Genomic DNA, 25,829 nt, shown 5'->3' on the forward strand with positions numbered 1-25,829 from the left:
AGTAGGACCAATAGAACAAGAGACAGTGGAGTGAGGCAACGTGAGACTACAGTAGGTTCAATAGAACAAGAGACAGTGGAGTGAGGCAACGTGAGACTACAGTAGGTTCAATAGAACAAGAGACAGTGGAGTGAGGCAACGTGAGACTACAGTAGATTCAATAGAATACAAGACTGTGGAGTCAGGCAATCTGAGACTACATTAGGTTCAATAGAATACGAGACTGTGGAGTCATGTAACGCGAGAGTACAGTAGATTCAATAGAGTACAAGACTGTGAAGTCAGGTAACATGAGACTACAGTAGGTTCATTAGAACAAGAGCTACTTAATTTATCCTGAATCTACATTCAAATATATTATGCTTTTTGAGTTCGTGCTATTCAGTACAGTTCTTTGATTTATAATTATTTAGGGTAAAGGAATACACTGTTCTTTTGAACATGTGAGTGAATAATTTGTGTCAATCATGCCATGTGTCAATCATTTAATGGCAAGTAGTCATCTTCCATAAAGGACACTGTCATAATCTCCCAGTGAGCTCCATAGACGGCCAAGTCCCCTGACTCAGTTTCTATCTACAAGCCATCAGAATGCTGAACACTTGAACTGTACTGACCACCTGCACTGACTCTCTACACACGCGCACACACACATATTTATGCTACACACACACATCCCAACATGGGCCAGCATCCCTGTGGAACGCTTACGACACCTTGTAGAGTCCATGCCCCAACAACTTGAGGCTGTTCCTAATGTTCGGTATACTCAGTGCATTCGGTGGGTGTACAGTATTTTGCATATAGTACACTTGGCGTCAGACACAGTGGATGATTGAGGAGTTGTCTAAGACACTGCATCTCAGTGCTAGAGACGTCAAATCCAGACTGTATCACAACCTGTCCGTGATTTGGAGTCCCATATGCCGGACAACAATTGGCCCAGCGAGTTTGGCCGGTGTAGGCCGTCATTGTAAATAAGAATGTGTTCTTAACTGACTTGCCTAGTTACATAAAGGTTTAAAAAAAATGATGTGACACACACACACACACATGCATGAACACAGGCAAGCATGCAGACGCACGCACACACACACTCCCTCTACATTCAACAGAACACTTCATCCACCCATAGTGCAGAAGTGAGACACACTGTCCAGGACAGAGACGCGATTCAGGACTGTTTTAGTCCTGTTCCATAAAACCTCTTTGATAGGACTAGCAGGTGTTCGAAGGGAGGAAGAGGGGAATTCTTACAGCAACTTGAAGACAAAGACATCCTTTTGTCAGAGTGACAGAGCAAGAGAGAGATACGTCGTTACAACACTGTATATATATATATAATATGACATTTGTAATGTCTTTATTCTTTTGAAACTTCTGTGAGTGTAATGTTTACTGTTCATTTTTATTGTTTATTTCACTTTTGTATATTATCTACCTTACTTACTTTGGCAATGTTAACATATGTTTCCCATGCCAATAAAGCCCCTTGAATTGAATTGAGAGAGAAAGCGAGAGAGAGAGAGACAGACAAGAGAGAGAGGGAGCGAGAGAGACAGCAAGAGAGAGAGAGGGAGCGAGAGAGACAGAGCAGAGAGAGGGAGCGAGAGAGAGAGCGAGAGAGTGAGGGAGCGAGCGAGAGAGAACAAGAGAGAGGGGAGATGAAGGTCTCTGAAAGACAGAGAAGGGCAGACAGCAGACAGAGTTTATCTGAAAGACAGAGAGAAGGGAACACAGCAAACAGATTTTATCTTAACTTCTCCCCTTTTCCTCTCTTTCTCTCGTGTACGCTTCTCTCATCTCCTCTCTTATCTCTGTAGTGTTCTCTCTCTCCGTTTCTCCTTCAGTCTGTTTCTTGTTTTTCTCTTTTCGTTCTGAAACCATTTCCTTTTATGAGATTCTAGGAACACTAATATGTTTACGGGCGTTTCCAATTATAATAGAATTAAGTAGATTAAATCCAGGATTCATGCATTTTCCAGCTTTAATCGAAGACAAAGCTTTCTCTTTGACACCTACTGTGCTCCGTAAATTACTTGATTGTTTGAAGTCGTAAGGCATACTCAGCATTCACTTCTCTTATGACTTCAATTTAGTAGTCATAATACTGTTAGGTTCCTGTTTAATGGTTAAACAGGGATATTTCCTATGTTTTTCAAGGGGTATTAATCCCCTCCTACTCCTCTCTCTCTAACACACACGCGTATGTGCACGCACACAGACACGCGTGCTCATACAAACACACACACACACACACGAGAAAGGGGTGCCACTGACAGAGATTTAATAAGGTAATCCTCTCGATCAAATGAAATTAATTCCATCCCATCTCCATATTTTCCACAAGTGTGATACTTGAACCCCATCTTTAAAGTGTGTGTCCCAAAAGTCACCCAATTCCCTATATAGTGCACTAAATAGGGAACAAGCCTGTTAAACAGCCATCAATAACATTGAGTGGCTGCTGCCAACATACTGACTCATCTCTAGCCACTTTAATAATGAAAAATTTATGTAATAAATGTATCACTAGCCACTTTAAACAATGCCACTTTATATAATGTTTACATACCCTACATTACTCATCTCATATGTATATACTGTACTCTATACCATCTACTGCATCTTGCCTATGCTGTTCGGCCATCGCTCATCCATATATTTATATGTACATACTCTTATTCATTCCTTTAGACTTGTGTGTATAAGGTAGTTGTTGTGAAATTGTTAGGTTAGATTATTTGTTAGATATTACTGCATGGTCGGAACGGTTTTGGAGCAGTGGCTTCTTCCTTGCTGAGCGGCCTTTCAGGTTATGTCGATATAGGACTCGTTTTACTGTGGATATAGATACTTTTGCATCTGTTTCCTCCAGCATCTTCACAAGGTCCTTTGCTGTTGTTCTGGGTTGCTTTGCACTTTTCACACCAAAGTACGTTCATCTCTAGGAGACAGAACGCGTCTCCTTCCTTAGCAGTATGACGGCTGCGTGGTCCAATGGTGTTTATACTTGCGTATTATTGTTTGTACAGATGAACATGGTACCTTCAGGTGTTTGGAAATTGCTCCCAAGGATGAACCAGACTTGTGGAGATCTACAATTTTTTCTCTGAGGTCTTGGCTGATTTCTTTTGATTTTCCCATGATGTCAGGCAAAGAGGCACTGAGTTTGAAGCTAGGCCTTGAAATACATCCACAGGTACACCTCCAATTGACTAAAATGTTGTCAATTAGCCTATCAGAAGCTTCTAAAGCCATGAGATCATTTTCTGGAATTTTCCAAGCTGTTTAAAGGAACAATCAACTTAGTGTATGTAAACTTCTGACCCACTGGAATTGTGATACAGTGATTTATAAGTGAAATAATCTGTCTGTAAACAATCGTTGGAAAAATGAATTGTGTCATGCACAAAGTAGATCTCCTAAACGACTTGCCAAAACTATAGTTTGTTAACAAGACATTTGTGGAGTGGTTGAAAAACAAGTTTTAATGACTCCAACCTAAATGTATGTAAACTTCCGACTTCAACTTTAGTAGCCTAAACCTATCAATGTGACATTGAACTGGGTGAATGGAATATGAATGAGTCATCCAATATGCTGTAATAGATAAAAGGCCATGCTCGCGAAAAAAAAAACATCCTCCTCCATCCTAAACGGCACTGACCGCCACTGTTGTAGTAGTAGTAGTAGTAGTAGTAGTAGTAATAGTACTACTACTAGTAGTAGTAATAGTAGTAGTAATAGTAATAGTAGTAATAGTAGTAGTAGTGGTAGTATTAGTGCTTTGTTGCAGAGAACTGGTATAAACTGTACTGTAGGTGTCTATCTCCTTTGCCTTGGATCATCACTGGGCACTGACCTAATGTTGACAACATCCCCAGGTCTCTCCCCTTTTTAAAACCACCCACTACCTTTCAAATCAACTCTAATCTTTCCTTTTTTTCTGTCCTTGTCTATTATATATTTATGCATTATTATTTCTTTCTCAATTAAGTATCTATATTCTATTCTATTCTATTTCATCATAAAATCCCTCACCTCTCTCTATAGATATTCAGACACCCCTCCCTCCCTCCCTCCCTCCAGGTTGAATAATCATGTCCCCCTGCCTTCCAATCACTCCTTGCCTGACCCTTCACTTTCCAAATCAAAGTAATGTATTCTGAACCCCACCCCGACACGTCTGCCTGATCCACCACTTGACACCCACCAGTCAGTCAGTCGAGCTAGGCCTCCAGCTGCAGAAACGAAATCAGGTGTGTGACACACATACATACAGTACCAATCAAAAGTTTGGACATACCTATTCATTCAAGGGTTTTTCTTTATGTTTACTATTTTCTACATTGTAGAATAATAGTGAAGACATCAGAACTATGAAATAACACATATGGAATCATGTAGAAACCAAAAAAGTGTTAAACAAATCTAAATAGATTTGAGATTTGAGATTCATCAAAGTAGCCATCCTTTGCCTTCATGACAGCTTTGCACAATCTTGGCATTCTTTCAACCAGCTTCATGAGGTAGTCACTTGGAATGCATTTCAATTAACAGGTGTGCCTTGATTAAGTTAATTTGTGGAATTTCTTTCCTTCTTAATGCGTTCAAGCCAATCGGTTGTGTTGTGACAAGGTAGGGGTGGTATACAGAAGATAGCCCTGTTCGGAAAAGACCAAGTCCATATTATGGCAAGTACAGCTCAAATAAGCAAATGGAAACGAAAGCCCATCATTACTTTAAGACATGAAGGTCAGTCAATCTGGAACATTTCAAGAACTTTGAACGTTTTTTCAAGTGCAGTGGCAAAAACCATCAAGCGCTGTGATGAAGCGCCACAGTAGAGGAAGACCCAGAGTTACCTCTGCTGCAGAGGATAAGTTCAGTAGAGTTACCAGCCTCAGAAATTACAGCCCAAATAAATGCTCCACATAGTTCAAGAAACAGACACATCTCAACATCAACTGTTCAGAGAAGACTGTGTGAATCAGGCCTTCATGGTCGAATTGCTGCAAAGAAACCACTACTAAAGGACACCAATAAGAAGAAGAGACTTGGTTGGGCCAAGAAACATGAGCAATGGACATTAGACCGGCGGAAATCTGTCTGGTCTTATGAGTCCAAATTTGAGATTTTTGCTTCCAACCACTGTGTCTTTGTGAGATGCAGAGTAGGTGAACGGATGATCTCTGCATGTGTGGTTCCCACTGTGAAGCATGGAGGAGGAGGTGTGATGGTGTGGGGGTGCTTTGCTAGTGACACTGTCAGTGACACTTAACCAGCATGGCTACCACTGCATTCTGCAGCGATACACCATCCCATCTGGTTTGCGTTTAGTGGGACTATCATTTGTTTCTCAAGAGGACAATGACCCAACACACATCCAGGCTGTGTAAGGGCTATTTGACCAAGAAGGAGAGTGATGGAGTGCTGCATCAGATAACCTGGCCTCCACAATCACCCGACCTTAACCCAATTGGGATGGTTTGGGCTGAGTTGGACCACAGAGTGAAGGAAAAGCAGCCAACAAGTGCTCAGCATATGTGGGAACTCCTTCAAGACTGTTGGAAAAGCATTCCAGGTAATGCTGGTTGAGAGAATGCTAAGAGTGTGCAAAGCTGTCATCAAGGCAAAGGGTGGCTACTTTGAAGAATCTCAAATATAAAATATATTTTGATTTGTTGAACAATTTTTTGGTTACTACATTATTCCATATGTGTTATTTCATAGTATTGATGTCTTCACTATTATTCTACAATGTAGAAAATCGTAAAATAAAGAAAAGCCCTTGTATGAGCAAGTGTGTCCAAACTTTGGACTGGTACTGTACGTACAGTGCATTCAGAAAGTATTCAGACCCCTTGACTTTTTCCACATTTTGTTACGTTACAGCCTTATTCTAAAATCGATTACATAGTTCCCCCCCCCCCCCCCCCTCATCAATCTACACACAATACCCCATAATGACAGTGAAAACAGGTTTTTAGAATTCTTTGCCAATTTATTCAAAATAAAAAAACAGATACCTTGTTTACATAAGCATTCAGACCTTTGCTGTGAGACTCGAAATTGAGCTCAGGTGCATCCTGTTTTCATTGATCATCCTTGAGATGTTTTTACAACCTGATTAGAGTCCACCTGTTGTAAATTAAATTGATTGGATATGATTTGGAAAGGCACACAACACTCTATATAAGGTCCCACAGTTGACCGTTCATGTCAGAGTAAAAGCCATGAGGTCGAAGGAATTGTCCATAGCGCTCAGAGACATGATTGTGTCGAGGCACAGATCTGGGTAACTGTACCAAAACATTTCTGCAGCATTGAAGGTCCCCAAAAACGCAGTGGCCTCCATTTTTCTTAAATGGTAGAAAGTTGAAACCATCAAGACTCTTCCTAGAGCTGGCCACCCGGCCAAACTGAGCAATCGGGGGAGAAGGGCCTTGGCCAGGGAGGTGACCAAGAACCCAAGGGTTACTCAGAGAAAGCTCCAGATTTCCTCTGTGGAGATGGGAGAACCTTCCAGAAGGACAACCTTCCAGAAGGACAACCATCTCTGCAGCACTCCACCAATCAGGACTTTATGGTAGAGTGGCCAGACGGAAGCCACTTCTCAGTAAAAGGCACATGATAGCCCGCTTGAAGTTTTCCAAACGGCACCTAAAGGACTCTCAGACCATGAGAAACAAGATTCTCTGATGAAACCAAAGAACTCTTTGGCCTAAATGCCAAGCGTCACGTCTGGAGGAAACCTGGCACCATCCCTACGTTGAAGCATGGTGGTGGCAGAATCATACTGTGGGGATGTTTTTCATCGGCAGGGACAGGGAGACTAGTCAGGATCGAGGGAAAGATGAACGGAGCAAAGTACAGAGATCCTTGATGAAAACCTGCTCCAGAGCGCTCAGGACTTCAGACTGGGGAGAAGGTTCTCCTTCCAACAGGACAACGACCCTAAGAAAACAGCCAAGACAACGCAGGAGTGGCTTCAGAACAAGTCTCTGAATGTCCTTGAGTGGCCAAGCCAGAGCCCGGGACTTGAACCCGACCTGAAAATAGCTGTGCAGCGACACTCCTCATCCAACCTGACAGAGCTTGAGAGGATCTGCAGAGAAGAATGGGAGAAACTCCCCAAATACAGGTGTGCCACGCTTGTAGCGTCATACCCAAGAAGACTTGAGGCTGTCATCTCTGCCAAAGGTGCTTCAACAAAGTACTGAATAAAGGGTCTGAATACTTATGTAAATGTGATATTTCTGTTTTTTTATTTGTTATAAATTTGAAGACAAAAACCAAAAATGTTTTGCTTTGTCATTATGGGGTATTGTGTGTAGATGGAAACAATTTAATAAATTTTAGAATAAGGCTGTAACGTAACAAAATGTGGAAAAAGTCAAGGGGTCTAAATACTTTCCGAATGCACTGTAGTGCATACTTTAACTAGATCCCTATGGGCCCTGGTCAAATAATAGTGCACTGTCTAGTGGTTAGAGCATTAGGCCAGTAACTGAAAGGTTGCTAGATCGAATCCCTGAGCTGACAAGGTAAAAATGTGCCATTCTGCCCCTGAGCAAGACAGTTAACCCACTGTTCCCCGGGCGCCGAAGACTTGGATGTCGATTAAGGCAGCCCTCCGCACCGCTCTGATTCAGAGGGTTAAATGCAGAAGACACATTTCAGTTGAAGGCATTCAGTTGTACAACAGATGAGGTCTCCCCCTTTCTCTAGACAATAGAGTCCCATTTGAGATGTAGCCTATATTTACACGTTATCTTTATATCTCTTTTCATCTGTTATCCTGTGTTTTACCTTCGTTCTGCCTGTAATGTCATATTCCCTGGAAAATAGCAGCTAGACTTTAATCTGGTTTAAAGGCTTTGTAAATGAGGCACACAGTGTGTGTGTGTCTTTAATTTATAATGGCGCTTTCACACAAGATGCTCCAGTGTGTAGTTTATAGTCTTTCTGCTCTAGTGAGTGAATGGTGTGAGTAGTGGCTTGCTCTAGTCTAGTGAATGAATGGTGTGAGTAGTGGCTTGCTCTAGTCTAGTGAGTGAATGGTGTGAGTAGTGGCTTGCTCTAGTCTAGTGAGTGAATGGTGTGAGTAGTGGCTTGCTCTAGTCTAGTGAGTGAATGGTGTGAGTAGTGGCTTGCTCTAGTCTAGTGAATGAATGGTGTGAGGAGTGGCTTGCTCTAGTCTAGTGAGTGAATGGTGTGAGTAGTGGCTTGCTCTAGTCTAGTGAATGAATGGTGTGAGTAGTGGCTTGCTCTAGTCTAGTGAATGAATGGTGTGAGTAGTGGCTTGCTCTAGTCTAGTGAATGAAAGGTGAGCAGTGGCTTGCTCTAGTCTAGTGAGTGAAGAGTGTGAGTAGTGGCTTGCTCTAGTCTAGTGAGTGAATGGTGTGAGTTGTGGCTTGCTTTAGTCTAGTGGCAGTGAGGGCCTGAGGCAAAATAACAGGTGGCTTTGGCGCATTTAGCTAATTAAACACTGTGGAGCATCTAGCTAGCCTAACACTGTGGAGCATCTAGCTAGCCTAACACTGTGGAGCATCTAAATAGCGTAACACTGTGGAGCATCTTGCTAGTGTCAGGCTAAAAACTAAAGACACACACACACACACTGGGTGCCTCATTTCCTAAGCCTTTAAACAGGTCTAGCATACAGTGCTGTTCACTAGCTGGTATAAATAACACCTCTCTTCCCAGTGAGCTCTCCTGGCTGGCAGATTGAGAGCACACAGCCCACCTTCCTTAACACAATGACATCTCTACAGTTTAACACACACACACACACACAATACCGTAGCATGAATAAGACCAACATCATTGGCATTACATAAAACTTAATAGTGCACAGAAAGAAATACATGTAAACATGAAAATAAACCCTGCAAATGATGCAACCCTGCCCCGTCTCTCTGGTTCACTAACACATTGATCTACATGTCATATAAACTGTGCATATCATGTTTATCTTTCCCTCCCTCCATCCCTTCTTCCTCTCTTCTGTCGTTGCTGCCATCTCCCTGTGAACTTGTCTTTCTCGCTCATTCTTCTCTTGATCCCTCCTCTCTTTTTTTCTCTCGGTCTCTTCAGACAATTTATCTACCAGCATATATATTACAGGATTGTGAGTGCATTGCTTTTCAAATGGGAGACCACCCTTCCTTTCGCTCTCACTCCATCCCTCTCTATTGCTCTCCCTTATCCCTCCCTCTCTCATCCTCCCCTCCCCTCTTTCTTTCTCCCCTCCCTCTTTCTCTCCCCTCCCTCTCTCTCTTTTTAACCTCTTTTTCTCCCCCCCCTCCCTCTCCCCCCCCCCCCCCCTCCCTCTCCCCCCCCCCCCCCCCCCTCCCGCCATCTCTCTCTTACCTCTCTCTCTTAACTCTCTCTTTATCTGCCCCCCCACTCTCTCTATTTCTCCCTGGTCTCTCTTAAATCACCCTCTTCAGTCATCCCTCTGTTAGAACAGCTCAATTAATCTCCAGCTGGCTTCAGCGAGAAGGAGGAGATTGCATTCTGCTACAGCATAGCGGACCCAGGGTAATCACACACTGTACTGTACAGCGATGTGTGTGTGTGTATAGTGTAGCTATATGAAAGACAGTAAGAAAAAACAACTATCTGTCTGGCTCTAGGAGCAGCAGATCTAGGACATTCAAAGTTAGGGTTGTGACCCCTACTGGGGTCAAGGGGGAACTGCATTGGGGTCGCCAATAAAAAAAAACAAGAGTACAGATTGTATTATTGTGTATATATATATATATATATATATATATATATATATATATATATATATATTGTATGGGAAAATATACAAACGTTTTTGAGAAAGATAATTTGATAAATACAATTTTGAGTAAATGTATTTAAAAAATAAGAATAATGATAAGATATGAAAATGCAGTGAATTGAAGGTTATTTATTGATGTGAAATGTACCTATTTTAAGTGTCTGTTAGATTTGTGTTGGAGTGGAGTCGCAAAAATTTTCTTGGGGGGAAAAAATGGGGTCCCCATAAATTCTGGCAAAAGAAAATGGGGTCCCCATAAATTCTGGCAAAAGAAAATGGGGTCCCCATAAATTCTGGCAAAAGAAAATGGGGTCCCCATAAATTCTGGCAAAAGAAAATGGGGTCCCCATAAATTCTGGCAAAAGAAAATGGGGTCCCCATAAATTCTGGCAAAAGAAAATGGGGTCCCTGCTGAAAACACCAGCGCACACAGTAGCGAAACACACACTATTGCATTAAACAGTATGATAGCTGCAGAAGCAGACTGCTCGTCTCATGGGTGTTCTGCCTCAGAGCAAACACACACACACACACAAGCAAAGGCGCGGAGAGACACACAAGCACCTGCACGCAACGACAAACACACACACACACCCTTCATCTCTCCCTGGCTAGATTTTGATTGATGTTGTGTGTGCTGTGCAGTATGTTTATGGATGTCGTACAGATGGTAACAAGTCATTGTCAGCCGTTAAACCACGTCTCCAATCTTCATCTCATCTGGGACGGGCTGGGGGTTACTGAGGCATGGAGCGAGGAAGGAGAGAGGTGGGTGGGGGGAGGAGAGAGAGAGAGAGAGAGAGGATAGAGAGGAGCAGGGCGCGAGCCTTTTGGGGTCCATAAGCAAGATTTGGTTGGGGTGCTCCCCACCTATCAACAAAACATTTTAGTGGCCCCGCCCTTGACGTTGGAGAATATTTTTATTTAACTCCAAATTGAATTTCCTGCAATTCTACACATTTTGACATGAGGAGTAGAGAAAATGTTGCAGTTTTTAAGCAAGTTTTCTGCAATTCTACACATGGGGCGGAGAGAAAAGTTAGCAATTTTATAAAACATTTCATGCAATTCTACTTATTTTTCCATCGGGCACAGAGAATTGTTTTGCTGTTTTACAGCTAATTTCTTGACATCAGCAAACCTGTCTCCCACACAACGCCATACACGTGGTCTGCGGTTGTGAGGCCGGTTGGACGTACTGCCAAATTCTCTAAAACGACGTTGGAGGCGGCTTATGGTAGATAAATTAACAAATTCTCTGGCAACAGCTTTGGTGGACATTCCTGCAGTCAGCATGCCAATTGCATGCTCCCTCAAAACATGTGACATTTATGGCATTGTGTTGTGTGACAAAACTGCATATTTTAGAGTGGCCTTTTATTTCCCCAGCACAAAGTGCACCTGTGTAATGATCATGATACACCTGTCAGGTGGATTACTTATCTTGGCAAAGGACAAATGCTCACTAACAGAGATGTAAACAAATCTGTGCACAACATTTGGGAGAAATAAGCTTTTTGTGCGTGTAGAACATTTCTGGGAATCTTTTATTTCAGCTCATGGGACCAACACTTTACATGTTGTGTTTATATTTTTGTTCATTGTATTATGGGCTGCCTGTTCTGTGTTCTGTGTTCTAGAAACAGAATAGAATGTTTTGCATTCTAATACCAGAACACTCTACATTGTAATCCTCTCATTTGCCTAATGGATTAATGTAGATTTGCAAATTCATTGCCATGTTTGGCACGTTGCCTGGTGTTTGCATCCGTTCACAGGCACACCTATACAGTCTGTTGGGAGAGCTGCCTGACTGACTGCCACACCCATCTTTTCCTTTTCAAAATCTCTCTCTCTCTCTCTCTCTCTCTCCTGTTGAAAGCATCTCTCTCTTTTTCTCTTTCTACATCATTCTTTCTTTACCTCTCTCTCTTCTTTCCTCTACCACTTCACTCTCTCTCCCTCCCCTTCCACCTGTTTCTCTCCCCTTTTCTCTCGCTCTCCTTAACCCTTTGCTCGGTCTCTTCTTCTCCCGCCTCCCTCTCTGTCCCATCAGACAGTACTGTAGTTAAGGTAGCTAGAGGGAGGAACACAGGAGCACCTTAGAGGAGCCCCGCCCCAGATAAATGCCTTCGGTTCCAGAGCGAGAGTGAGAGAAAGAAGAGAGAGAGAGATACACTGCAGTAGGATAGTCAGGACAGGAAAGCCTGTATTCACAACGTTGAGTGCTGATCAATCAGGTCCTCTCTGTCCATATGATCTTATTTAGTATGATCTAAAGGACAAAACTGATCCTAGATCAGGATAACTTTCTTTCTCTCAGATTAGACCTCCTTCCTTCAGACCACTAGCCTGATCCCAGATCTGTTTGTGCTGGCCCATATGAACACAAACAGACCTGGGACCAGCAGGCTACCAGACCTGTGAATATATCATTACAGCACAGTGCAATCAGAGCCTTCCTTAACAACATTAAACCAGTGAGTTAGAGGAGAAGGGGAGAAGGGGAGTACAACAGGGAGAAGAGTGGAAAATACTGTATAACGTAGCAGAGTAGAAAGAGAGATAAGCCGAAAATAAGCAGAGTTAACTGAAAGATTGGTCAAAATGATAAAGGTATGCATGGTCTAAAGGGAAGGACATAAGTGAACAGAACTATGTTAAAATGCCTCACATATTGTAGCAATAATAATATATTGTATTTTGTAAAAATATTTTTTTGAAAACATTGTAAGTGAGCAAAATAACCCCACACTCATTTTCAATGTATTTTCTTTCATGTGTCAACACTTATTTCAAACTTGTATCATCACACACTGTCATAAAATGCAAAGTAAAATCTCTATTTATGCAGATTAGTAAAACACCAGCCGATAATATCATTTCCTCCAAAGTTCCACAACAGCATTGCATTCAATATTAATACCAACCTGTCAGACCCTGTTGCATGCTACACACTGTCTGACTGTGTGCCCAGCAAAACGTACTAAAGACATACCATCATATCATTTCTCTATGTAACATCCATTCAAACTATTCAACAAGATGTCTGCTTCAATATACTGTCATTTTCACAATTACAAATCATCATTTTCAAATTAATTAAACGTAAACTATGAAGGTGATACTACGGTACAAAACTTACAACCACTTCTAGCACAACATTGAGAGAAATGACGATAAGCACATTTGCCCATTTTAACAATATTCTCAACAGAAATCTTGAAATATATATACTTTGACAGTTGTATCCAATGACATCACTACTAATATTATTCTCCACTCACCACAAATACATTCACAACAACACATTAAATTACTCTTCTAGAAATCTAACCATCTTTCCACAGCCATCACAGACAGGCTAGGAAGGTGATTGTGATGCTGTGAGTGTAACTGCAGATGTGACCAAGGTGTGGTGAAGCTATAATCCTCCAGCCACCTCTCCTCCACCCAGCCAGCATTCTAATTAATCTCTCTCTCTCTCTCTGTTCTTCTCTTACCTCCACAGGTGTAAAAGATGGCCTCAGGGATGTTGATTCTCCTTTTCCTCTGTCCTCCTTGTTTTCTTCCCCTCGCTCTATCGCTCTCTCTCTCTTCCCCTCTCTCTATCAAATTGATTGTGCCCTCTCCTCTCTCTCTGTGCTGATGCTGCAGTGATACAAAAACACACCCTCTCTCCCTCTTTCTCTCTCTCTCTGCCTCCCTCGCTCTCATTGGCTTCCTGCTAGAGGTGACATCACCTTTCTTCTGCTCTGCCTCTCCCCTCATCCCTCCCTCTTCCCCTGCCTCGCTCTCTCACTCAGCTCGCACTCTCGGTGAATTCTGACCATTCCTTTATTGTCTTCTTCCCCCATCCCTCCCTTTCCTCTCTCAATTCCCTCAGTTCACCCCACCCCCTCCCTCCCTCCATCCTCCTCCCCTCCCTGTTCTCTCTAGCTGGATTACTTTTGCCAGGTTTCAGCAGCCAGATAGCAGCTCTCTCTCCTCTTCCTATATGCATCGATGCAGATCAGGTCTAGCAGGCATAACAATAGACTTATTAGCATAGTGGTATAGCCTACGACCCGACGCTGTGCTCTACATCTCACTCTCTCTGCTGTCTGTCTGCATCCCAAATGGCACCCTAGTTCCTATATAGTCCACTAAACAGGGAATAAGGTGCCATTTGGGAGCAGCCCACATCTCTCCTTGTCTCTTCTTCATCATGCTCTGTCTAATAGCCCTATACAGGTGCTTTAATGGCTTGGCCAAATTACCCTTTATATTAATAACGTCTACCATGGTTGACCGAGTCCATCTGTTTCTAACAATTAACAGATTCTGGCTTATGTCGCTACTAAAACATATTTTGCAGACACACACGCTCACACACACACACATGCACTCACAATCTAGTGGGTTTTCAATTAATAATAGCCCAATCTAAAGGAAATGTCAGTGTCTGAAAGGGTTGTCGTGTTATGTAATACAATAATACGTGTAAAATGTGTTGTGAATTAATGTCGTCTGTGATCTGTGACTGGGAGTGGTGCCTGAGGGGCAGAGCCAGGTGATTCTTAGACTTGCTGATTGGGGGATAATGAGAAAGTGACTTAGTAACCTGTAGGAAGCCTCCCTGTGTTGTGACATGATAACAGACAGGCAGTTGGGTGATAACAGTGATACAACACTTTGGAAATATGATATTCAGTCTCTTGGGTGGTCTACCCTGGCCTGAATTTTCCCTGACCCTAAAAAGTGCAAAGAGAGAGCGAGCGAGTTGGCTGTATGCTCTGATAAGGGTCTTTGTGATCAAAAGCTTGGCAATGAAATCTGCATTATTCTAAGTGGGACTCATTTCTATAGTTGATTCTCTCATCTTTCTGCTCCTGTCAGGTGATAACAGCGAGACAACACTGGGGAAATGAAGACTTTGACTATGATACTGTCTATCCTGGGGTGGTCTGGGTCTAGACTGACTGAGGGCTGTACAGAACTGGCCTTTCACTGATCCTAAAACTGAATAGAGAGATAGAAAGAGATAGAGGAAGAGATAGAGGAGAGGAAGAGATAGAGGAGAGGAAGAGATAGAGGAGAGGAAGAGATAAAGGAAAGGAAGAGATAGAGGAGAGGAAGAGATAGAGGAGAGGAAGAGATAAAGGAAAGGAAGAGATAGAGGAAGAGATAGAGGAGAGGAAGAGATAGAGGAGAGGAAGAGATAAAGGAAAGGAAGAGATAGAGGAGAGGAAGAGATAGAGGAGAGGAAGAGATAAAGGAAAGGAAGAGATAGAGGAAGAGATAGAGGAGAGGAAGAGATAGAGGAGAGGAAGAGATAAAGGAAAGGAAGAGATAGAGGAGAGGAAGAGATAGAGGAGAGGAAGAGATAAAGGAAAGGAAGAGATAGAGGAGAGGAAGAGATAGAGGAGAGGAAGAGATAGAGGAGAGGAAGAGATAGAGGAGAGGGTTGGTCAGGATTGATCAGGACTGTACACAACTCTACTGTATTTTCTACTGATCGTCATGCTTATCTTTTCTCATGTTGTTGTGACTTTTGCAGAAGCATTGTCTACTCCCCTACTTGTTTTCATCAATCCAGAAAAATGGGAGAGAGACAGGGAGAGAGACAGGGAGAGAGACAGGGAGAGAGACAGGGAGAGAGACAGGGAGAGAGACAGGGAGAGAGACAGGGGTTGGCACTGGGGTTGGCACGGGATACTGAAGGTGACGGAGTAGCTCTGATCAGCATCAATGTGAAACTGCAGTGAGCAGCAGTGCAGCAGGAGATCATTGAAGTTCATTCATAACCACAGTCATTTCATCTGAACAGTCTCATTTAAGAACCTGTTGTAGCAATACAGTAGTATTTCATAATGTAACATTAGTCATGTTTAGAGAGGGAGCCCAGTGGATCGTTCAGAGTGGGAAGATGTAGGAAGTCAAGCTCAGACAGATCAATATGGAACACATCTCTCGTCTCTCTTCTAGCTCTGCTTGACTTATACACAGAGTACTCATCTTCTTCATACTAGATCTACAGTATATGGACCTAAATCTAACCAGGAAAGACTCGAGGTCCATTTAAAGCACGACTTAACCAATAGAAGAGTAAGACAGTTAATAAACAAATCACCAGGAGGAATACATTTTCCTTTTATCAAGCTGTAGCCTACTTTCACTTTTGTTATCTTATCTACATAGTTGCTCACACTACCTGTCAATCAATGTCTCACATTCTCTCATACTCTTTACCAAGGTACATTTATTCTGTCTTAATCCACATGTCAGACCATCTTTACTTGTCCTCATAAACCCCTTCTCTCCTCCTCCCTTTTCCTCCCTCTCTTTTCCTCAGTTTACAGGAAGGGTGAGTCAGCTGGCAGAAGAAGGGATATGTGGATGGAATGAAATATGAGGAGGGAGGGAGGGAGGGAGGGAGGGAGGGAGGGAGGGAGGGAGGGAGGGAGGGAGGGAGGGAGGGAGACGGAGGGAGGGAGGGAGGGAGACGGAGGGAAGGAAAGAGGGAGACGGAGGGAAGGTAAGAGGGAGACGGAGGGAGACGGAGGGAGACAGGGAGGGAGACGGAGGGAGACCGAGGGAGACAGGGAGGGAGGGAAGCAGTATGAATAAACAACGTTAAGACCAGGGTTGTGGCAAAAGGGGATGCTGTCAGCAGAAAAGAGAGAAAGAGAGACAAAGAGAGAGATAATGCCATTAGCCTAAAGAGCAAATAAGACCGATAGGAGTATTGAATGAACAGACACACAAATATGGAGAGACAGAGAGAGAGAGGGAGAGACGGGGAGAGAGAAAGAGAGAGAAAGGGAGAGAGGGAGAGAGAAAGGCACAACTACGACAACATAACCAAGAAAAACAGGTCACAACTCCTGCAGCTCTGTCGCACGCTGGGTATGTACATAGCCAATGGTAGGCTTCGAGGGGACTCCTATGGTAGGTACAAAATGGTGCCGACAGTGAGAGCCGCCTCGCTTCTAGTCCTTAGGAAACTTTGCAGTATTTTGTTTTTTTAATGTATTATTTCTTACATTGTTAGCCCAGAAAATCTTAAGTGTTATTACATACAGCCGGGAAGGACTATTGGATATCAGAGCGACGTCTTACCAGCACTACGACCAGGAATACGACTTTCCCAAAGTGGATCCTTTGTCCGAACCACCCAGGGCATTTTAACTGATTCCAGAGGCTGACCCAAAACAACGTTGCCGCAGAAGAGGAAGACAGAGCGGCCTTCTGGTCAGACTTCGGAAGCGCGCACACCACCGACCGCTTCCGAGTATATTACTCGCTAATGTCCAGTCTCTAGATAACAAGGTAGACGAAATTAGGGCAAGGGTTGCTTTCCAGAAAGACATCAGGGATTGTAACATACTCTGTTTCACGGAAACATGGCTCTCTCGGGATATGCTGTCGGAGTCGGTACAGCCACCGGGATTCTTTGTGTCGCGCGACAGAAATTAACATCTCTTCAAGAAGAAGAAGGGGGTATATGTTTCTTGATTAACGACTCATGAGCTGTGTTTGAATACCCATACTAACATACTGTATACTACATACTTCGAGTATATACTACATACAATATACTATTAGTTCATTTTAATATACTATAAATGAACAGTATGCTTTCAGTTGAGCGTACTAGCTCTTCGCCTGTCTACCGGAAGTTGATGCAACCTCTTGCTAGCTAGTTAGCATAATAAATGACTAGTTAGACATTTTACGACTTTGGGTGTGTTCTTAAATTCAATGTGATGTTCCAGAGTGCACTCGTAAATTCAGAGCTTTGTCAGATTGTCCGTTTGTAAATTCAGAGCGTTTCACTCTCGGAGCGCACACTGGACACTCAGGCCGAGGAGTATGGTTGATTTGAGCGTTCTAACCTTACAATGGCAGTCAAGCACCCAAGCTAACGTTGGCTAGCTACTTCCGGACACAAATAAGACCACTCTGACCATTTTACTCACCCAAGCAGAGCTGATTCGGCAGTTTTCATGTTATCCAGAGCATTGGTGACTGTAACTGTCTTGTAACTGACTGCATTTATTTTAGCTGGGGATTTTAACAAAGCAAATTTGAGAACAAGGCTACCTAAATTCTGTCAGCATATTGATTGTAGCACTCGTGCTGGCAAAACACTGGATCACTGCTACTCTAACTTCCGTGATGCATACAAGGCCTTTCAGCAAATCTGACCTTGACTCCATTTATCCCCTTCCTTCCTATAGGTGGAAACTCAAACAGGATATACCTGTGATAAGGACTGTTCAACGCTGGTCTGACCAATTGGAATCCACTACTTGAAGATTGTTTTGATCACGCGGACTGGGACATGTTCCGGGACGCCTCAGAGAATTTTATCGATTTATACGCTGATTCGGTGAGTGATTTTATAAGGAAGTGCATAGGAGATGTTGTACCCACCGTGACTATTAAAACCTACCCTAACCAGAAACCGTAGATAGATAGGGGAATTCGCGCAAAAGGTGACTAGGAATATGGCCGAATATACTGTAAACAATGTAGTTATTCCCTCCGCAATGCAATCAAACAAGCAAAAAAAAAAGTGGAGTCGCAAATCAACGGCTCAGACACGAGACGTATGTGGCAGGGTCTACAGACAATCACGGACTGCAAAAATAAAACCAGCCACGTCATGGACACCGATGTCTTGCAAACAAAACACCTTCTTTGCCCGCTTTGAGGATAATACAGTGCCACCAACGCGGCCCGCTACCAAGGACTGTGGGCTCTCCTTCTCCGTGTGAGGAAATGTGTTAATCCTCGCAAGGCTGCCGGCCCAGACGGTATCCCTAGCCGCGTCCTCAGAGCATGCGCAGACCAGCTGGCCGGTGTGTTTACGGACATATTCAGTCTCTCCCTATCGCAGTCTGCTGTCCCCACATGCTTCAAGATGGCCACCATTGTTCCTGTACCCAAGAAGCAAAGGTAACTGAACTAAATGGCAAATCTCCCCGTAGCACTCACCTTAATGGTAAAGTCTACACTTGTTTAAAAAACACTTGTATTAAGTATGATTATATTTTTCTGTCATCATGAAGTGCTTTGAGAGACTAGTCAAGGATCATATCACCTGTCACCCTAGACCCACTTCAATTTGCGTACCACCCCAATAGGTCCACAGACGATGCAATCGCCATCACACTGCACACTGCCCTATCCCATCTGGACAAGAGGAATACCTATGTAAGAATGCTGTTCATTGACTACAGCTCAGCATTCAACACCATAGTGCCCTCCAAGCTCATCATTAAGCTTGAGACCCTGGGTCTCAACCCCGCCCTGTGCAATTGGGTCCTGGACTTCCTGATGTGCCGCCCCGAGGTGGTGAAGGTAGGAAACAACATCTCCACTTCGCTGATCCTCAACACTGGGGCCCCACAAGGGTGCGTGCTCAGCCCCTCCTGTGCTCCCTGTGAACCCATGACTGCGTGGCCATGTGCGCCTCTCAAGGCCATCAGACTGTTAAACAGCCATCACTAACACAGAGAGGCTGCTGCCTACATGCAGACTTAAAATCATTGGCCACTTTAATAAATGGATCACTAGTCACTTCAATAATGCCACTTTAATAATGTTTACATATCTTACATTACTCATCTCATATGTATATACTGTATTTTATACCATCTATTGTATCTTGCATATGCCGCTCGGTCATTGCTCATCCATATGTTTATATGCTTATTCCATTCCTTTACTTTACTTTTGTGTGTATTAGGTAGTTGTTGTGGAATTGTTAGACTACTTGTTGTTAGATATTGTTGCACTGTCGGAACTAGAAGCACAAGAATTTCGCTACACTCACAATAACATCTGCTAACCATGTATATGTGACCAATACAATTTGATTTGATTTACACCTATAGCTCATCTCTTGGCAGTAGTACTGTAGACTACTTTATCACTGACTTCAACCCAGAGTCTCTCAGAGCGTTCACAGTCGGCCAACTGACACCCCTATCAGATCACAGAAAAATCAGTCTACTTGAACAGAGCAATACTCAATCATGAGGCATCAAAGCCAAAGGAACTGAATAATATTAATACATGTTATAGATGGAAGGAAAGTAGTGTGGAAACCTACCCAAAAAACTATTAGGCAACAACAAATTCAATCCTATTTAGACAACTTCCTGGACAAAACATTCTACTGTAAAAGTGAAGATATCAGGTGTGAAGGTATGACCCAGATGCAGACCATGTCAAATAAACAATAGTTTAATAATCCAACAGGGGCAGGCAATAGACAGGTCGAGGCAGGCAGGGGTCAGTAAACCAGAGGTGGGGCAACAGTAACGGGCGGCAGGCAGGCGGCGGTAATCCAGAGGGAGGCAAAGGTGCAGGCTCAGGGGCAGGCAGAGTGGTCAGGCAGGCGGGCTCGGAGTCAGGACAGACAAGGGTCAAAACCAGGAGGGCGAGAAAAGACAGACTGGAAAAAGCAGGAGCTGGGACACAAAACGCTGGTTGACTTGAACAAACAAGATAAACTGGCAAAAGACAAACAGAGAACACAGGTATAAATACACAGGGGACAATAGAGGAGATGGGTGACACCTGGAGGGGGGTGGAGACAATCACAAAGACAGGTGAAAAAGATCAGGGTGTGACAGAAGATATAAACTTGGCAGTAGAAAACCTAAACAGTATATTTGACCTCTCAGCTCCCCTATCAAAAAAATGTAAACAGGAAACCTAAGAAAATTAACAATGACAAATGGTTTGATGAAGAATGCAAAAACCTAAACTAGAAATTGAGAAACCTGTCCAACCAAAAACATAGAGACGAGGAAAACCTGAGTCTACACCTTCACTATGGTGAATCACTATAACAATACAGAACTACACTACGAAAAAAGAAGGAGAAGCACATCAGAAACCAGCTCAATGTAATTGAAGAATCCATAGACTCGAACCACTTCTGGGAAAATTGGAAAACACTAAACAAACAACAACACGAAGAGTTATCTATCCAAAATGGAGATGTATGTGTAAACCACTTCTCCAATCTTTTTGGCCCTATAACAAAGAACAAACAGCAAAAACATATAAGTATACATGATCAAATACAAATCTTAGAATCAACTATTAAAGACTACCAGAACCGACTGAATTCTCCAATTACATTGAATGAACTACAAGACAAAATATAAACCTTCCAACCCAAAAAGGCCTGTGGTGTTGATGGTAGCCTCAATTAAATTATAAAATATAGACCACAAATTCCAATTGGCTATACTTAAACTCATTAACATCATTCTTAGTTCTGGCATCTTCCCCAATATTTGGAACCAAGAACTGATCACCCCAATCCACAAAAGTGAAACCAAATTTGACACCAATAATTACTGTGGGATAGGTGTCAACAGGAACCTCGGGAAAATCCTCTGCATTATCATTAACAGCAGACTAGTTCATTTCCTCAGTGAAAACAATGTACTGAGCAAATGTCAAATTGTATTTTTACCAAATTACTGTACGACAGACCACGTATTTACCCTGCAGACCCTAATTGACATACAAACAAACCAAAACATAGGCAAAGTTTTCTCATGCTTTGTTGATTTCAAAAAAGCTTTTGACTCAATTTGGCATGAGGCTCTGCTATTCAAATTGATGGAAATTGGTATTGGGGGAAAAACATACGCCATTATAAAATCCATGTACACAGAAATTGGCAAAAAACACACATTTCTTTCAACAGGGCCGTGGGGTGAGACAGGGATGCAGTTTAAGCCCACCCTCTTCAACATATACAGTGGGGCAAAAAGTATTTAGTCAGCCACCAATTGTGCAAGTTCTCCCACTTAAAAAGATGAGAGAGGCCTGTAATTTTCATCATAGGTACACTTCAACTATGACAGACAAAATTTGAAAAAAAAAATCCAGAAAATCACATTGTAGGATTTTTAATGAATTTATTTGCAAATTATGGTGGAAAATAAGTATTTGGTCACCTACAAACAAGCAAGATTTCTGGCTCTCACAGACCTGTAACTTCTTCTTTACGAGGCTCCTCTGTCCTCCACTCGTTACATTTACATTTAAGTCACATGTATTAATGGCACCTGTTTGAACTTGTTATCAGTATAAAAGACACCTGTCCACAACCTCAAACAGTCACACTCCAAACTCCACTATGGCCAAGACCAAAGAGCTGTCAAAGGACACCAGAAACAAAATTGTAGACCGGCACCAGGCTGGGAAGACTGAATCTGATGGTTGCACAATTGGTGGCTGACTAAATACTTTTTTGCCCCACTGTACTGTATATCAATGAATTGGCGAGGGCACTAGAACAGTCTGCAGCACCCAGCCTCACCCTACTAGAATCTGAAGTCTACTGTTTGCTGATGATCTTCTGTCCCCAACCAAGGAGGGCCTACAGCAGCACCTATATCTTCTGCACAGATTCTGTCAGACCTGGGCCCTGACAGTAAATCTCAGGAAGACAAAAATAATGGTGTTCCAAAAAAAGGTAAAGTCGCCAGGACCACAAATACAAATTCCATCTACACACCGTTGCCCTAGAGCACACAAAAAACGATACATACCTCGGCCTAAACATCAGCGCCAGAGGTAACTTCCACAAAGCGTTGAACGATCTGAGAGACAAGGCAAGAAGGGCCTTCTATGCCATCAAAAGGAACATAAAATTCGACATACCAATTATGATCTGGCTAAAAATACTTGAGGTCTGGGGTCCGCTCACCAACCAAGAATTCACAAAATGGGACAAACACTAAATTAAGACTCTGCATGCAGAACTCTGCAAAAAAATATCCTCTGTGCACAACGTAAAACACCAAATAATGTATGCAATACTCGCTAATTATACAAATCCAAAAAAGAGCAGTTAAATTTTAAAACCACATAAAAGTTAGCGTTTCCCAAACCTTCCATAACAAAGCCATTACCTACAGAGAAATAAACCTGGAGAAGAGCCTCCTAAGCAAGCTGAGGGTGAGACAGGGATGCAGCTTAAGCCCCACCCTCTTCAACATACAGTAACAGTCAAAAGTTTGGACACACGTACTCATTCCAGAGTTTTCCTTAATTTTTTTCTTCTACATTCTAGAATAATAGTGAAGACATCAAAACTATGAAATAACACATATGGGATCATGTAGTAACCAAAAAAAGTTTTAAACAAATCAAAATATATTTGAGATTTGAGATTCTTCTAAGTAGCCACCCCTTGCCTTGATGACAGCTTTGCACACTCTTGGTATTCTCTCAACCAGCTTCATGAGGTAGTCACCTGGAATGAATTTCAATTAACAGCTGCACCTTGTTAAAAGTTAATTTGTCGAATTTCTTTCCTTCTTAATGTGTTTGAGCCAATCAGTTGTGTTGTGACAAGGTAGGGGTGGTATATATATATATATATAAGATAGCCCTATTTGGTAAAAGGCCATGTCAATATTATGGCAAAAACATCTCAAATAAGCAAAGAGAAATGACAATCCATCATCACTTTAAGACATGAAGGTCAGTCAATCCAGAAAATTTCAAGAGCTTTTTAAACTTTCTTCAAGTGCAGTCCCAAAAACCATCAAGCACTATGATGAAACTGGCTCTCATGAGGACCGCCATAGGAAAGGAAGACCCAGAGATACCTCTGCTGCAGAGGATAAGTTCATTGAAGTTATCAGCCTCAGAAATTGCAACCCAAATAAAAGTAACAGACACATCTCAACCTCAACTGTTTAGAGAAGACTGCCTGAATCAGGCCTTCATGGTTGAATTGCTGCAAAGAAACCACAATTAAAGGACAACAATAATAAGAAGAGACTTGCTTGGGCCATGAAACATGATCAATAGTCATTAGACCGGAGGACATCTGTCCTTTGGTCTGATGAATCCAAATTTGAGATTTTTGGTTCCAACCGCCGTGTCTTTGTGAGACGCAGAGTAGGTGAACGGATGATCTCCGCCAGTGTGGTTCCCACCGTGAAGCATGGAGGAGGAGGTGTGATGGTGTGGGGGTGCTTTCCTGGTGACACTACAGTATCCCAACTGGTTTGCGCTTAGTGGGACTATTATTTGTTTTTCAACAGGACAATGACCCAACACTCCTCCAGGCTGTGTAAGGGCTATTTAACCAAGAAGAAGATTGATGGAGTGCTGCATCAGATGACCTGGCCTCCACAATCACCCGACCTCAACCCAATTGAGATGGTTTGGGATGATTTGCACCGCAGAGTGAAGGAAAAGCAGTCAACAAAGCCATCACCTACAGAAAAAGGAACCTGGAGAAGCGCCCCCTAAGCAAGCTGGTCCTGGGACAGCAACACAATTAGACCCAACCAAATCATGAGAAAACAAAAAGATAATTACATTGGAAATAATTTACAAAAAAACTAGAATGCTATTTGGCCCTAAACAGAGAGTACACAGTGGCAAAATAACTGAACATTGTGACTGACCCAAAATTAAGGAAATTGACTATGTACATTACAGACTCAGTGTGCATAGCCTTGCTATTGAGAAAGAACTCCCAAGACCTGGCTCTCAAGAGAAAACAGGCTATGTGCACACTGCCCACAAAATGAGGTGGAAACTGAGCTGCCAAATGTATAACCATATTAGAGACACATATTTCCCTCAGATTACACAAACCCACAAAGGATTTGAAAAACAAATACAATTTTGATAAACTCCCATATCTGTTGGCTGAAATACCACAGTGTGCAATTACAGCAGCAAGATTTGTGACCTGATGCCACAAGAAAAGGGCAACCAGTGAAGAACAAACACCATTGTAAATACAACCTATATTTATGATTATTTATTTTCCCTTTTGTACTTTAACTATTTGCACATCATTACAACACTGTACATAGACATATGACATTTGAAATGTCTTTATTCTTTTGGAACTTTCGTAAGTGTAACTTTCGTAAGTGTTAACTGAACATTTTTTATTTAACTTTTGTTTATTATCTATTTCACTTGCATTGGAAATGTAAACATATGTTTCCAATGTCAATAAAGCCCTTGAATTGAATTGAATTTTGAGAGAGAGAGAGAGAGAGAGAGAGTGAGAGAGCAAGACAAGCCTAAATCCTAACTTGAGATCCATGTGCTTAACTCAATGACTTTAGTGTAAATCATGCATTGAGGTCAATCAGAGATTTGTACGAAAAACTAGTTACGCATGTCAAATCTGAAGATAGGATTCCAGCCAGAGCGAGTGAAAGAGAGAGAGACTGAGTGTGTGTTGGAGAAAGAAAGAAAGAGTGTTGGAGAGGGAAAGAAAGAAAAGAGAGAAAAAAGGAAAAGAGAGTGTTTGAGCGAGAAACTGAAAGAGGCAGAGCGACGGATGTAGCTAGCACTCTTTAGTGAGCCAGTCAGTTCCTAGTGAGGGTGCCTGAGCTGATTTAGCTGCTGTGTTTCTGCCTCCATGGCTCTCTGCTCTCTCAATGCTCTCTCCATTGATCGGGTTAAAGTCATTATGTGGCTATAAGGTCACCCAGCCGTCTTGACCCGGCGTTAATCACTCACTAATTGAAGGGAAATTACTCTGATTTAGCTTCCTCCTACAACCCACAGAGTGCTGCCCTGTCTGTCTGTCAGATATGACCAAGGGGACATCTCAAATGGCACCCTATTTCCTACATAGTCATATTGCACTACTCTATGGTAGTGCATTATATAGGGAAGGGTGCCATTTGTGAAGAAGCCCAACACTGCACTCTCATAAACACATTTATTAAGCATGTTTACCACATGCAAGTAGCAACAGCCTTTTATGAATCCGCTGCTCTCTGACATATAATAAAGAATGATTATTATTGTCACTAACTGGGGGACAGGGGAGAGGAGTTGAGGAGAGGAAACAGTAGAGTGGAGAGGAGAGGAGACAGAGTGGAGTGGAGACAGTAGAGTAGAGAGGAGACAGAGAGGAGAGGAGACAGAGTGGAGAGGAGACAGTAGAGTGGAGAGGAGACAGTAGAGTAGAGTGGATAGGAGAGGGAGGAGAGGAGACAGTATAGTGGAGAGGAGACAGTAG

General features: G+C 42.6%; 1 protein-coding gene across 1 annotated transcript in view; it reads right to left on the reverse strand.

The window, feature by feature from the left end:
* LOC120059590 (neural cell adhesion molecule L1-like) overlaps positions 1 to 25,829 on the reverse strand; it is a 139,278-nt gene that overhangs the window by 110,907 nt on the left and 2,542 nt on the right. The gene's annotated exons all lie outside the window — the stretch shown is intronic.

Source organism: Salvelinus namaycush, chromosome 14 (genome assembly GCF_016432855.1).
Source record: "Salvelinus namaycush isolate Seneca chromosome 14, SaNama_1.0, whole genome shotgun sequence".
Taxonomy (NCBI): domain Eukaryota; kingdom Metazoa; phylum Chordata; class Actinopteri; order Salmoniformes; family Salmonidae; genus Salvelinus; species Salvelinus namaycush.